Here is a 14,669-nt window from a genome sequence, read left to right on the forward strand (position 1 = left end):
ATGATCTTCATGATGACGTGTGCAGCACAGCAAGCACTGAGAGGAGAGGGGGAGCCAGGATATTCAGAAATACAGCTATAAGATTACATGTCATATGCTTTGTTCTGCTACATGCAGACGGTTCAGCAATTTTACAGGGAGATTTTTTGCTGTTCTTAAGAATCAAGTCATTTGTGCCAGGGATGCACACATCCCCAGTATAGATTGTGGTAAAGCAGGTGAAGTGTGGACCAAAGAGGCTGAAGCCAGAGTGCAAGGAATGTGTGTGTTGAGAAGTGGGACCCTCAATAAGAAAAGGCATTTACAGCTAATATATGGATCACAACAATAAATTGAATGCAAGACAGCAGTAGAGCTAATTCATCAATGACAGCAGTGATAGGAACAACATTTCTTAGCAAAAAAAAAATATTAAAAAATCAGTGCGCAAGCAGTTCTGTATTCCAGAAGCAGTATGGTGGGATGGCTTGTAGTACCATGGAGAACACCAGAACAAGGTCAGACCACCAAGCTGAGAAGGAATGGGGGAATCTTGCTCACCATCAGACTTCCCTAGAGTATATAGTATTCCTGAAGGGCTCCCTGCACCAGAGAGCTGCTAGGACAAGGAGTGCAGGGAGGCACACAGCGGCAGAGCAGCAAGACCCAAGAGCTGCTGCATCCTGAAGACCACAGGGAGAAACTGGCAATTTGCCATTCCCCATGCTTGGGGAAAATGGCTGTTGGTGGAGATCTATGTTTTTCTATCACACCTGCAAGTGGCCACCCTCACAGCTGGCTGCAAGCACAGAAAGAGATGCCAGGTTAAGCCCTGTTGGCAAACACGCCTTTATAAGTAAGTGCCTCGCATACGTTGTTCTTGCTTGGCTCAGTGTAGCCCGTTGCACTAAGCACACAAAGAAAAACAAGGATTTTGTATGCCAGAGATGGAGCAATAGGACAGCAGTAAGGGAAACAGATACAGGGAGCAGGAGAGACTTACTGAAGACGCACACAATCAATAAAGGGAATAAGAGAAGAAGCCAGACTTACCAGCCCAGCCACTAAACCCTGCAGCTTCTCCTCTCAGCACCTTCAGTTTACTTCTCAGTTTTTTAGACAGAAAAACATGTTTATCTGTGTGGCTGGGATAGTTACAAGCAAGAAATATGCCTGTCTGGCTACAGAAAGGCAGATGTACTGTGCACCCTGAAGACAAGGCAGCTGGATGAATTACTCCACCTTTGTCTCAGGCCATATATTCAGAGCAACTTGTTTGTGTTTTTCTGCAGGGGCAGGACTGAGGGAGTTTAAGGAAACATTTTTTCTTGATACCAAACATCATTTTCGTTTAAACTGTAGGATAAAATCCTTGCAGTGTTGTTAATGTTCACTGTGTTTTAACAGTCAGAATCCTGCTGTTTGGGAGACAATTCAAAAAGGGAAAAACTGAGACAAGAATCGATATTTGGTGCTGTATCAGTAATCCTCCATAAAAAAAGATGTATGCAATAGCTCTTAGTGCAGCGAGTAAAACAGAGTTAGCTCGCTGGTCCCTCAGAAGCCACCTTGATGGTGATGCCGGTTCTCAAACACAGTCTTTTTCTCCCCCTCGGTGTCAGGAGCCCTGTAAAGGTGAATCACTCAGCCCTTGGCTCTTTCATGAGCAAGCACTAACGAAACTGAAGCATGTCATCTCATACCAGGGCTTTAAATCCATGCAGGATACAACATGCTCCTGGAATGAGTGGGAGAAGAAAACAGGCAAGAAGGGGCAGCGGGGAAAGAAAGTGGGAAGAGGCAGGGAAAAGACTGTCAGCTTGGGTTTTTGTAGGTAACGTGTGGTGGAAATCAGCAATATTTGCAAAAAGGGTTCTAGGAAAACCTGGGAAATGACAGAGAAAAAGAGCAAAAACTTTTTGATATGCAACTCAGACAACCATTCTTCACAGGACATAACCAGAGGTATGTGCAAGATATTCAAAGTTATATCCAACAACCAACATAATGTTGGAGATGTTGCTCTCATTTAAAAAAATGGAGGTAACCTGCATCTTCTCACAACAGTCAAGGCCTTTCAAGCACTAGGATAGATCTGGGTCATCTCATTGAGGGAACTGTTATACTTGTTTAGTCATCCAAAGTTTCCTTCGCTTTGTAGGTTCCCAGAGCAGAGCTGAGGCATCATTGCAGTTCCCATACCTGTCTCCCAGCTGTAAGTACAAGAGACATTGTCATAGGAAAGCAGGCATGGCAGGGCACCCCTAGTACCAATTAATTTGAGCTTCTGACAACATAAATTAGCACAGTTTAAGTGAGAATGTGACCAGTCTGGATTTGTAGAGTAGATCAAGCAGCAATTGTCCTATGTAGTCAAAGTCAATGGAAGTGACAGATTAGTAATTATTGCTCTATTCCATGCTTCAGTCATAAAGCAACCCACTAAATCTCTCTAAATTATCTGATTATACAGAATATCATGTCACGGTTCACCATATGCTTTCTTTTGTATTTTAATGGTGACAGTATGCCTAACAGTATTCCCATGTCCACTGATTTTGCCCTTTCCCTTTATTCAAATCTCAGTTTTCCTATACCAGTTGTTTGATGCTTCCTTCCTTTTTTATTGTCTCAAGAAAAGCACTTAAGTCTCATGACTGAATAGCCCACAGAACAGCCTCATTAGGAGTACCCAGCAGAATAACTGAATATAGCACATCATTTCACATGCTGAAACCATTTGACTAAATTTGAACATGTCAGAAATTTTCTGTAGGAAAAAGCCATTTCATCCAAACATACATATTTTGTAAACTGTCAAACTATGACAAATATTTTGTATGAAAAGTAAGCAACTAGCTTTCTTAAGTCTTCCAGTTTAAAACGAATTTTGAGTTGTGGATGAGAAGATTGGGGGAAAAAAAGGGGGGTGGGTTAGCACAAAATGTTTTTTATGCAAGTGAAAATGCTTGCTTTGACAGGCCTGAGTACTTAGTACTTGTCCATAATTTTTTTTTTTTTTTTTTTGGTGGGGGTGGGGAGAGCAGGGAAGAAATAGAGCGTCTGCTCAGGTCTTCTTGAAGTGACATACTCATTACGTTGGTATGGTATGTCACCTTCTGTTTGGGACACTTCTTCTCTTAGAAAACACTGACATTCTTGCATTTTGTTCCGGCTTTACGTTAATGTAACTGCAGAGTCCTGGCCCTTCTCTTTTAACACCTTAATACATAGGTCACAGAGAAAAGCATGGATGATTAGTGAGCTCAAGACTAAAGAAAACACAAATGCATTCTTAAGGATTATGTTGCCCACAGTGTGCAATTCCAGGAGGATTCGGCAATATGAAGTTACATTTTTTACCCCTCTAACACCAAAAGGCCACCTGTAGCTACTTAATGTTTGGTTCACACACTCCAAAGCATCCCGCCACCGATTCCTGTGGAAACCCTTGCTGGGCTGCATTAATCAGACCAAAGTTGTTGTTAGGATGCTAAATGACTATCTGGTAACACCACACAAGGCATGACAGAGTATTACTGCAGTTACTGTTTGCAGCTGCTAACACGACAGAGGAGCCGTCCCTGTGGGGCCCCTCGTGCATGGGACTGATTTGCCAACCTCCGTCTGACCTTGGTAGATGATCATTTAGGTCACACACAGCCTGCACTTTCCTGGCATGAACACCCTGACTGGTTCCTTGGGCTTCCCAGGTAAGGTTTCTCCATGTACTAAGAAAATACTTTAAACAACACTGTTGGTAGGAGGTAAAGGAAAGGGCAGGTGAGGCTGCCAGTTGACCCAGGGAACGAATGAAGCACCATCCCTCCTAGACAGGCTGCTTGCCATTAAGTTGGCAAACTTGATCCAAATGCTTTTTACAACCTGAATAATTCAGCAGACGAATTCACCACCAGAACCTCTGGCAGCAGGTCAGTCTGGGATTACATCATCAGCAGAGAGAATTGCGTGTCTTCATTTTCAGCGAGATAAAAATGTCCATCTGTTTCTGTTCTTTATTAATTTTGCCTGTAAGTAGAATACAGAGCTATACATTAATTAAATGCATATGACTGACTAATAAATTTGTTACAAACTGCTCTCATGATGCCTGTCTCTTCATTAAGCAGAGATTGAGAATGTATAAGAGGAGGACTTACAATAGATCATAGTCAGATGACAACTAAGCCACCTAGAGTTTTCTGCAGCACTATAGAAAATTCCAGGGGCAAGAGGAATTCCACCAATACTTCAATTTTCTCTTATTTTTGCAATTGGGCCCCATGTGGCCCCACGGGAGGACAAACAACTCCCCCCTCCTTATTCTGCAAACATAATCAGTAGCAATTTTCTCCCCCCTTGCCTACAAGCCCAGGGAGATAATGCCAGTCAGGGTTGCTTCTAATATAGTTCTGCAAATCAACGAGCAAAGAAGTGCTAAGAAAACAGGATAGCCAGCACGCTGCCCATGTTGCTCTGCCCCTTGGGTCTGCATGTTTTGCCCATGGCCACGAACCATGGAACCAGAACATGAGAGCAAGGTAAGAAGCTGGATGGAGTAAGAGAGCAGGGGACCTCCCACTCCAGCTGAGCCAGCATGGCCCCTACTGCTAAACGCACTGGGGATGTGGCAGTCGTGGGGTTTGTGCTGTTGTTCAGGTGCATTAACTTGGAACAGCGGTGGAAGCAATCCTAAAAAGGTCAGCAGGGACTTGATAAAGGAAAAAACACTTGCATTACACAAGAATCTATTATTAAACAGAAACTGAATGAGATTCAATGCTTGCAATAATTTCATAAGAACCTTTCTAACCAGGTTAGGGGAAAAAGTGCCTTTTATGAGCACTCCTTCAAGTCATTATTACCTGTCAGTATCTAGCATTAAAGAAATTGGAAGACAAAGAGAGAAGCTTCTGCTGGTATTGCAGATCTTAGCGATAGCTTTGCTTTACTAATACGCTTATTACAATTTTAACAATAATGAACTACCACAGACTACTCTTTGTGACAGTGTCTAAATACACGCCACCTCATTGCAAGCAGGCAAAAGCCAAGGTTATTGCAAAGAAAAAAAAGCATGTTCTACAGAATACCTGGAAATGTAAACCACAAGGTAACACATCGCAATTGATACAGCTACATTCATTTTTAATGGCACTGCTTTAAAAATTACAATGGCTTCCCAGTCAGGAAGGCTAAGGCTCAGCTAGAACTGAAATTGGCCAAGGATGCCAAGTACAACAAGAAAGGGATCTTTAGATATGTAAGCAGTAAACAGAAGCACTGGGAAGACATAGGCCTGTTGCTAAACAAGGCAGGGAAACTAGTCATTAATAATACTGACAAGGTGGAAGTCTCAATACCTTCTTTGCTTCTGTCTTTACTGGCATAGCTGGACCCCAGATCACAAGATCAAGTAGCTACAACAACCCACCAGTGGTGGAGGAAGGGCAGGTCTGTGGTCTCTTGCAAGGGCTCAACCCCCATAAATCCATGGGCCCACAGGGAATCCTCCCCAGGGCGTTAAGAGAAGCAGCTGACATTGTTGCAAGGCCATTGTTAATAATATTTGAGTAGTTGTGGAGATTAAGGGGTGTCTCTGATGACTGGAGGAGAGAAAATGCCATACCCATCTACAAGAAGGGTCCAAAAGAGGACCCAGAAAACTATAGGCCCCTTAGTCTTACTTGAGTCCCTGGGAAAGTAATAGAAAAAGTCCTTCTAGAAACTATTACTAACCAAATGAAGCAGGTGATTGGAAAAAGCCAGCAGAGATTTACCAAGGGCAAATCATACCATACTAACCCGGTCACTAATCACATGTTCTGTCAACATGGGGAGAGCAGTGGATGCTGTTTACCTGGACTTTAGCAAAGCATTTGATACTTTCCCACTGTCTTCTGAACAAACTGGCAAGATACAGATTGGATGGGTGGTCTGTGAGCTGGGTGGGAAACTGGCTAACAGGCTGCACTCGGAGGGTGGTGATCAATGGTTTTTACTCAGGCTGGCAGCCTGTCACAAGTGGGGTCCCTCAGGGGCCAATACTGGGCCCCACGCTGTTCCACATCTTCAAAAATGATCTGGATGAAGGGACTGAAAACACCCTCACCAAGTTTTCTGATGACACTAAACTCAGTGGTGAGGTAGACATGACAGAAGGGAGAGCCAGATGCCAGGGCTGCATCCTGGGGCATTGCTAGCAGAGGTGATCATCCCACTCTACTCAGTGCTTGTCAGGCCACACCTGGAGTACTGTGTCCAGTTCTGGTCCCCACAATTCAAGAAAGATGTGGACAGACTGGAGAGGGTCCAAAGGAGGGCTGCGAAGATAATTAAAGGGCTGGAGAACCTTCTCTATGAGGAAAGAGTAAAGGAGTTAAGTCTTTTCTCCCTGGAGAAGAGAATGCTCAGGGGAACCTCATCACAGTATTTCAGTACTTAAAGGGCAGCTACAGAGAGGATGGCTCTTCACAAGGAGCCACATGGAGAAGACAAGGGGCAATGGGTACAAGTTGCAGCAGGAGAGGTTTCATCTTGAGATAAGAAAGAAATTTTTTCACAGTGAGAACAATCATTCACTGGAACAACCTCCCCAGGGATGTGGTAAAGTCCCCATCACTGGAGGTTTTCAGGATTGGACAGGGTGCTAAATAATCTCACTGAGGGTCTCTTTCCCATGGAAGGCTGGACCAGATGATCTTTCAAGGTCCCTTCCAACCTGAACTGTTCTATGATTCTATGAGTCTAAAGTATCAGAAAAAAAATTACTATGCTTCATTTCAAGCTGAATTGCCAACATTGACTACATCCTGCACAGATTATTTAACTTCAGCTTGAAAAGAACAAAATATCCACCCCACCCCAGCACCCTCCCAAACTTTTCTGAATAATATTCAGGAAATAATATTCCCCTAGCCCTTTTCTGAACCTCTTGAGAAACAAAAGCTTTTGATATTTTGGCTTTTTATCCTTTTGGAAAAGGTTACTGAACTTTTCCCCCATGGTAAGTAAGGTCTCTCAAAGCTGAAGCCACCTACCTCTTCCTTAAGAAGTTCCTCTCAGACTTTTAAGTTAGAAATGACAAGTGTTCTTAAAAGGAGTGACATGGTAGCACAGGAGTTAAACAGATGAGTGAAAGCAATTAAGCAAATTACACATTTTCTTGAGGATAAAAATGTAGCTTAATGAGAGTGCTCATCAGAGAGCTAATATTTAGATAGCAAAAGTTACAACTACACAGAAGAATAACGACTGAACGGTAAAGTAACAGTACAATAATTAGTTGTATTCTAGCAATTACTTAGGAATTCCCCAAGAGGTAGCATTGATTAAAGTTATTTTATAAGTATATTGATAGTAAGTCTTTAAAAAAAGTCATGCCAGGTTTTTGTTGATGATTCAAGGGAACCAGAAAACTAGGGAAATCACATTTCATTAAGAAGTGAAGCAAGAAGGAAAACATACAAAAGAGGCGAGAGGCAGCAAACAGAGAGCAAATGAAGGAACAGATTAAGGTAAATAGAATCCTACATCACGTAGGCAATGGCAGAATATATTATTTTTTCTCTCCTGAAGAATGAATGAAAGTGTATATGGGAAATGCCATTCTAGTAACCCTGAAGCAGTAACCCACACAGCAGAGCTAGCAACACAGGGTTTAGTAACACATACTTCTCTGTCCTGTCTCAACTGGGCATCCCAGTCGTCACTCAGAAGAAACAGTTCGGGCTCATTGTGCTATTACTAGTACTGCCCCCCCCACCTACACAGACCACAGGAACTTGGGTTCCCCAGGACACGTACACATTTTCCAAGAGAAAAGAATGAATGGACAACAGCCCCAGATAGTCTTTGAGCCTGGAGATGACAAAACAACAGAAACACATTATCCATTCCACAGGGGGCAAAGAGGTATGCCCTTAATAGCTCTTACCTGAAAACTTTCAAGTCCCTGGCTGTTATTGATCTCAGGCTAACTTTGTTGAAGACCATAAAGTTACACCAGGGATCCATTTGGTTTTCCAGGTATCTGATATCCATGGCAAACAAGCTATTATTTTCTCTGCCCTTTGAACAGGAAAATTACTGCAATTCTCCCTGACTTGAAATCTCATTCTTTAGCACAAAGTGGCTGTTCAGCCTCTCTGGTTCATATTTGGGCTCACCCTGCCCTCCTTGCTGTCACATAGATGACAGAAAGGTGCCACAGGAAGGTACAGGTCAGCACAAGGAAGGGTGCTTGCATCTCCTGGACGCAGACCCTTCTCTGCCTGCATGCATCTGTGAACTCCACATGTAGGAAGCAGCTTTGGTACCCACTCAGAAATGGCACAGTGCCACCAGTCCGGGGCAGAGGGGCAGACCTGAACAGGCAACAGCCTCCGAGGTACAGGGCCTGACCATGAAAGGAAAGGCGAAACCAGACCAAAGCCAGGCTGGGACATGTAGCTTTGGGGATCTGAAGGTCAGGATAGGCAGAGTGGCCAGTCCTGTCCTCATTACCACTGGGGCAAAACTAAATCTCGCTATGTTCATGCTGCTCCAACATGGGACTCGTCCACAGGAGAAGGCGGCTCTTGGTCCAGCATCCTGGTCCCCTTCCACCTTGCCAAGGTTTTGAAGAGTCCTGCAGCGTCAGTAGGGGAATGGGGTGGTAGTGTCACCTACTCCACTGCACCACATTGTGGGCTGTGTGTGATCTCAGATAGCCACAGATGCAGAACTGTCCCCAAGGCTCGAGGAGCTCACTGCTGCCCAGGTTGCCCTGACTTCCCACCTGGGCCACTGCTCACATGCCCCAAACCCACCCCAAGGTGAGTCAGCATAGACAGTCAAGGATCTTGGCCAGAAAAACATTGTCAGGAAGGGACAATACAAACACACCCTTGTGGGATCTGGGACAGCCCTTGGCAGAGTCCCATCCACAGCTACTCTGTCACCTCCTTCTTCCTCCTCAAATCTCCACACTGGCCAGCACTGAAATGGGAAGACATGTGCAGAATGAACGGTACTGCTAAAGGCTCCTCTAATTACACAATCCCTCCCTGCCAGCCCCCACAGACTTCCTCTGTGGAAGAGGTCTGCAGTAAATCCTGTCACTACTTTTTGCTTCCTAGAGATTTAAGATCAGATTTTTCCCCTCATTTACATACAAGTCTAAAGCCATTAACCTCCAGAAAGCAATTCCTTCATCTTCTTGTGCAAGGAAGAGTAGAATTAGGTCATAAGGACCCAGTCAGTCCTTTTCTTGATATCAATGAAGGCTGGCAAGATCATTTTACCGAAAATTTAAGCAGCAGTTCTCTATACCCCTACTGCTCTTATTTAATCAAGTACTCACATCAATGCCATAGAGCCCTGCAGTATAACCTGCAGCAATATGTAAGTTTTTGTCACACTATTTCTGTGTAAATGTCCCTGCTAGACAGATTATTGTTTTTCCCTTGAACCACGAGTGCTCATGGCTTTCAGGGTTTTTTTTGTAGATTTTTTTTTTTCTTTGCCCTCCTCTTTTTCAAAAAATACATTAGCTCCAGAACAGCATTAGCATCCATACACTGCAGCTCACAGCCATCAACTGGTCCCCTACCTCTCATTCTGTCTGTGTTTGCTTGTTATCTGGATTCACTTCTTCAGATGGTAATTAAATTTTTAAAGCACAAATGTTAGCTGCCATACTGCACACTTCTAGACAAAGGAGTGTTAAGAGTCATGCACCCACTCCCCCTTTTCATTCCCCTCCCCTCAGCATACATTAAATTATCCAGCCCTGGTAACATTTGTTTCACTGAAATCTTCAGTTCTGCTTATTTTTGAAGGAATAACACATGTTTGTGTGCCTCTGCTCAAAGCCCCTGCTCTATATTTTCATTGGAAACACCCACTGACAACATACACAGTTTACTTGGTGTTTTTGCTTGATGTTCCTTTGCTGCAGAGCAGAACACTCTTTGCTTTCAGAGCTCCACTTTACCACAGTGCCTAGCTGACCTACCACTTGATCTCTTAAGAGACCAACAAATGCAGGGAAAATTTAAAATACCACAAGATATGATGTTGTTCATGAAAGACTTTGAGATAAGACCCAAATCCCCACACCTCCCCATGTTTCAGACAGTAAGTTCCTCTTGCCTTGTATACCTCAGTTTCCCAATAGATGATAAAGTGAAAAAGCGTAAGGGATGCAGATATACAGCAAAAACTCTTCTCCCACTAGTCCTTGTACCAGCCAAAGATCAGCTGGCTCCAGTATATAGCTTTTAAAACTCCACTGTAGCCATTCTACTACCTAGAAATGATCCTAGGCAAAGGAAATCCTTAGCCATCTAGCTTGTTTGCCAGCCTGTCATATTCACCAGTTTAGGTAATAGACAGCTTCTTCTAACAGTCATCAAATTGCTTCATCTTTGAGCAAGAAACTGTCAGGCTACCAAACACACAGATGTCCAAGACAAGTAGTCACTGCACACTTAGCACAGCACACACAGCTACTCCAACTTTTTGCAGCCATACAGATCAGCTACAGGTACCTAGTAAAACTCATGTCATACAACTTCTGAACTGCTAGCGTAGGCTAGTCTGGAAATACACCCTGCAGAATAAGTAAAGAAAGGCCTGAAAGATTCAGTGTAGTCAGTGAGCTCAACTGGAAGTGTTCATTTCCATTTAACTCTCTAACATTTATTCAGCTACCTCAACAACTGCACTAAGAACAAGGCTCTGAAACCAAACAGGCTATCAATGCTTCCTCAAGCCTGAAGCAGCTAACAAAAGTACTACCTACTGCTCTTTCACCCTTCCCACCTCCTCTTACTTGATTTCCCTTTTTTTTTCCCCTTCCTTTTTAATGCTCAGCTTTTTATCTTGGCTGGTTGGAGCTAATGAGACCCACCTGACCTGGCAGCTTGTGTGAGTCAGCAGAATGACTTTCTACCTCCTGACAAGGTTCAAGAGCTACAAATCTGCTATAAGGATAGGAATATTTCACCTCCCAGGTGCTCTGGGGATTAATTAGCATTTCAAAATCATGTTTTGAGATCCTCATGTGCAAAGTGCTAGAGAAGTGGCTATTATTATTCTTGCAATCCATAATCCTGGATTAGTTAAAGCAACTAGTCAAGCAATCAACAGAATTTGTCAATGATGAGGTAATGAGTTACAGCCAGTGACATTTCTAGGACAGAAAAAATGAATTTTCTAAACAATCAGTATGTGCTGCATAGAGTGAATAATTTGTAATGAATAATGTATGCAGTTAATTTAGCCTCTTTGCCAGCTTGCAGAAAGTCCATGAACAGAAAGAGAATTTCCTGACCTTATTTTGGGAATTTAGAAAGGAAAAATGTGTTTTACTCTATGGACGTATCCTCAGCATGTCTCCATTTCTGCTTAAGATGTAGGGACATAGTGCAGAGATAGAGGCAGGTAAAAGGAAAGACATCTTTGTCCCATCTGGAATACAAGCTAGAGGGATGACATGACCATAAAATCTTCCATCCCTACTGTACGCTCAGCCTGTCACGTTCAAATCATGGCAAAATATTTGCTCAGTGGGGTTTGTATGTTGTATACATCCACGTACCTAGGCCATAGCGGGAGCTCTGCTAACAGTAGCAGAAATTCCACTTCCTAAACAAAGCCATGTGTGAAAACAGAGTCACCGTCCTACGGATATTTCAGAAAAAGATATTTAAATCATTTCTTGGCTGACCATGTGGCTGGCTGGTTATTTCACAAGTTCTGTCTTGGTCATCAACTGAGATTGCAAAAGACAGAAACAGACATATTGCATACCACCACCTTACTTCTTCAGCTGCAGAATGGGAATTACGGAGGTTTCTTCTCCTTATCCTGAATGTCAGACCTCACTTGTTCATGATGATCTTGTCAAAGCTATAGTAAAGCTTGTGTTTCAAAGTCAGTAGTTAAGAAAACTGCCCTCATGTGGAAAAAAGTAGCAGAATAAGAGATGTGAGATCAGACATCCCCTTATCTTCATTGATTTTCTATAGGTTTCAAACCTGAGAAATTCTTAACTCTAGCTCACCAGTACCAGATTGTGAAGACTCACATACAAGCTTGAGTTCTCTCATACGGTTCACGCTGTTCACTGCATGACCAGAAAAGTTACCACACTTGGCAGGGACTGGCTCCCAGGCACTGGTCAGCCACCGCTTCCCACCCGTGCCTCCTCCCACCGCAGCTTCCCGAGGCGGACCGGGATTGCTCCCCACTGCTGCTGCGGGAGGGAGGCTGTCAGGTAACCTTGTGGCTAAAATGAGGGTTGAATTGGTGAAAACAAATACTGCTTTCTCATTTGTACGTAGAAAAGATTTGCCTCCCAGCATTAAAATAAACAGAATATGAATATTAAACAATAAAGTTGCTGTCGTGCTGGCTCTCTCTGACTGCCCAGGCTCAGCTTGCAGGGCCCAGGTTGATTTGTTTTCAGCCGGCTGAGGACATCAGCCTCTGTGTGCTGGACTCTGATTTCCTTCCAATGCCCTTTTGTGCTGTAATTTTTGCAAAATATTTATTTAGAGGAAAACTGAATAGGGTGCACGAGTAAACACCACAAGGCCAGATCCCTTAAATTATTTCAAAGGAGAAAATTAAGTCATTGCTTTAGGATAAGAAGAAATCAGCAAGCAGGAAAAAAAGGGGATTAAAAATATAGGCTGCAATAGGCGGGTTTTGAAGGTGACCAGGAAAAGAAGATCAGTAAATTTGTGAATCAAATTAATGTATGAATGTGTAAAACATGTCAACCTGACACAGAGATGAATGTATATCCTTCTCTAAAACTACAGCTAGCTCTTCACTTCACCCTAAAGGGCCATGCATTGAGCGCCATTTCTCAAGAAGTCCACCGTATGTGTGGGTTCTCCCTGACAAATACAAATGTAACTCCCTGTGAATCATTGTCAGCATGTGGAAAAGGAAAAATTTAAGCATAGTTTTAAGCAGAGCCATCATTGCTCCCTCCATGCACTTTGCACAGTTACCCAGAAGGATCTTAGCCAGCTCGTCTGCACCTTGGATAGCGCTGCGATGAACTTAGGAGTTCAAAACCAATACAGAGCCAGGATGATATGGACTAATGGGAAAGCTGTGGTTTATGTGCAAAGGGAACAAGTTTCAGGGTAGAGGAAAATAATATTAATGCTCACACCTGCTGCAATTTCCTAGGAGTGTTCATCACATTGCCTTCCTAAAACTCCTGTTTATCTCCTTTCAATAAATTTCAGTTCTCTGCCACTACAAATTGAAGCCAAATTAGAAGCTGGGGCTCTATGGAAATGTTTTTGAGAAGTTTGCAGGTGGGAGGCATTTTCATTGTTCTGTACTGTGATGTTAATGGGAATTTTCCTTTTTCTCCTTCCGTTTTTTTCCTTCTTTGTCTGGTACTCCAGTAATTTCATTAGTTTCTTTCTTTAGTAAATTATCCCAGGTGGCAATGTATCAGCAAAAAGGCAAAAATAGCTGTCATCCATAGCACTACAGGGTCAGATTTTTTTCCCTTCTGAGTGACTCTGCACTGTCACTGTGCAGACTTTTCCTGGTTAAGCATGTAGAAATGCATAATTTATTGGAGTTAATTCTGGAAATCGAGGACAGAGCTACAGGCGCTGAAGATGCAGGACGCAGCTGCATTTTGAGTCTTCACTCTGTACGCCTCTTTGCAGTAACTGTACTGGGGCAGGAATCAAAGAGGGGGAGGAAAAGTTAATTTTTAAATTATTCTCTGTATCAGCTTGCTGGGGTAAATTAGAAGAGCCTTAGGGTTGTTAAACTCACATTTCTGTAGAAAAGCCCATTGTTCATGGATGATGGTTCAAGAAAATGTATCTAAAATGGCCATTATGACTTTAAGCAGCAAATTATACCTGCAGTGGACAACATTTGTCAGCATTAAAAAGTCACCGGTCTCTCAGCTTCCTTTTCTTGGAAACTGCCACGGGCACGAGAGGGAAGGACTGGGCTGGGGGTCAGGAGGACAGAGAAGCACAGCTGGGTGCTGCTTTTTGGCAGAAATCCTACTGAGCATCCACCGAAGCCACAAGTAGGATGCACAAGAGCGTGTTCCCCATTTTTTTGTGGTTGTTGCTCCCCTCCAGCAGGCAGGTTTCTTTCCTGCAGTTATTGAGGCGTGGGGCTGGTGCAGGTTCATCCCCCTGGGGCCAGGGTGCAGTCAGACACACACCTCTTCTTGGGAGATGCTCGGGCACAGCTTGCATCCAGCCATAACCCTGATCGCTCAGCATCTGAACCACGTAGCTTTTTGTACTCCCTTCACTGTGGTGGCTCTAAGAAAGAGAGGGGGAGAAAGTAGAAAAGAGCCCATCCCAGCAGTTTTCTAGCTCCTTTTCCACATGAGTGTAGCCAGCAAGGTCAGTTGAGGGGAAGGACGTCCAACTCAGGTGACCCACCTTCTGGAGAGGCTGCAGTCCTTATTTCACCCATTCCCCATGTTTTCAGAAAGACTTTACAAATACCTCCCTGACTGATTGCAAGAAACCCTGTGCTGTCCTCAAACGCCAGCTCTCTTCTCCACTCAGGGACTATCAAAGTGCCTTCATTGTCCTTATTTCTGCACTTTGATTTTTCCAGATGCACCTCATCTGATAATTAGGAAAGTGCTTTTATTTCCTTTTAGCAGTCGGCAGCTCTGACTGTGCTCTGGTCAA

This window comes from Aquila chrysaetos, chromosome 7, assembly GCF_900496995.4.
Source record: "Aquila chrysaetos chrysaetos chromosome 7, bAquChr1.4, whole genome shotgun sequence".
NCBI lineage: Eukaryota > Metazoa > Chordata > Aves > Accipitriformes > Accipitridae > Aquila > Aquila chrysaetos.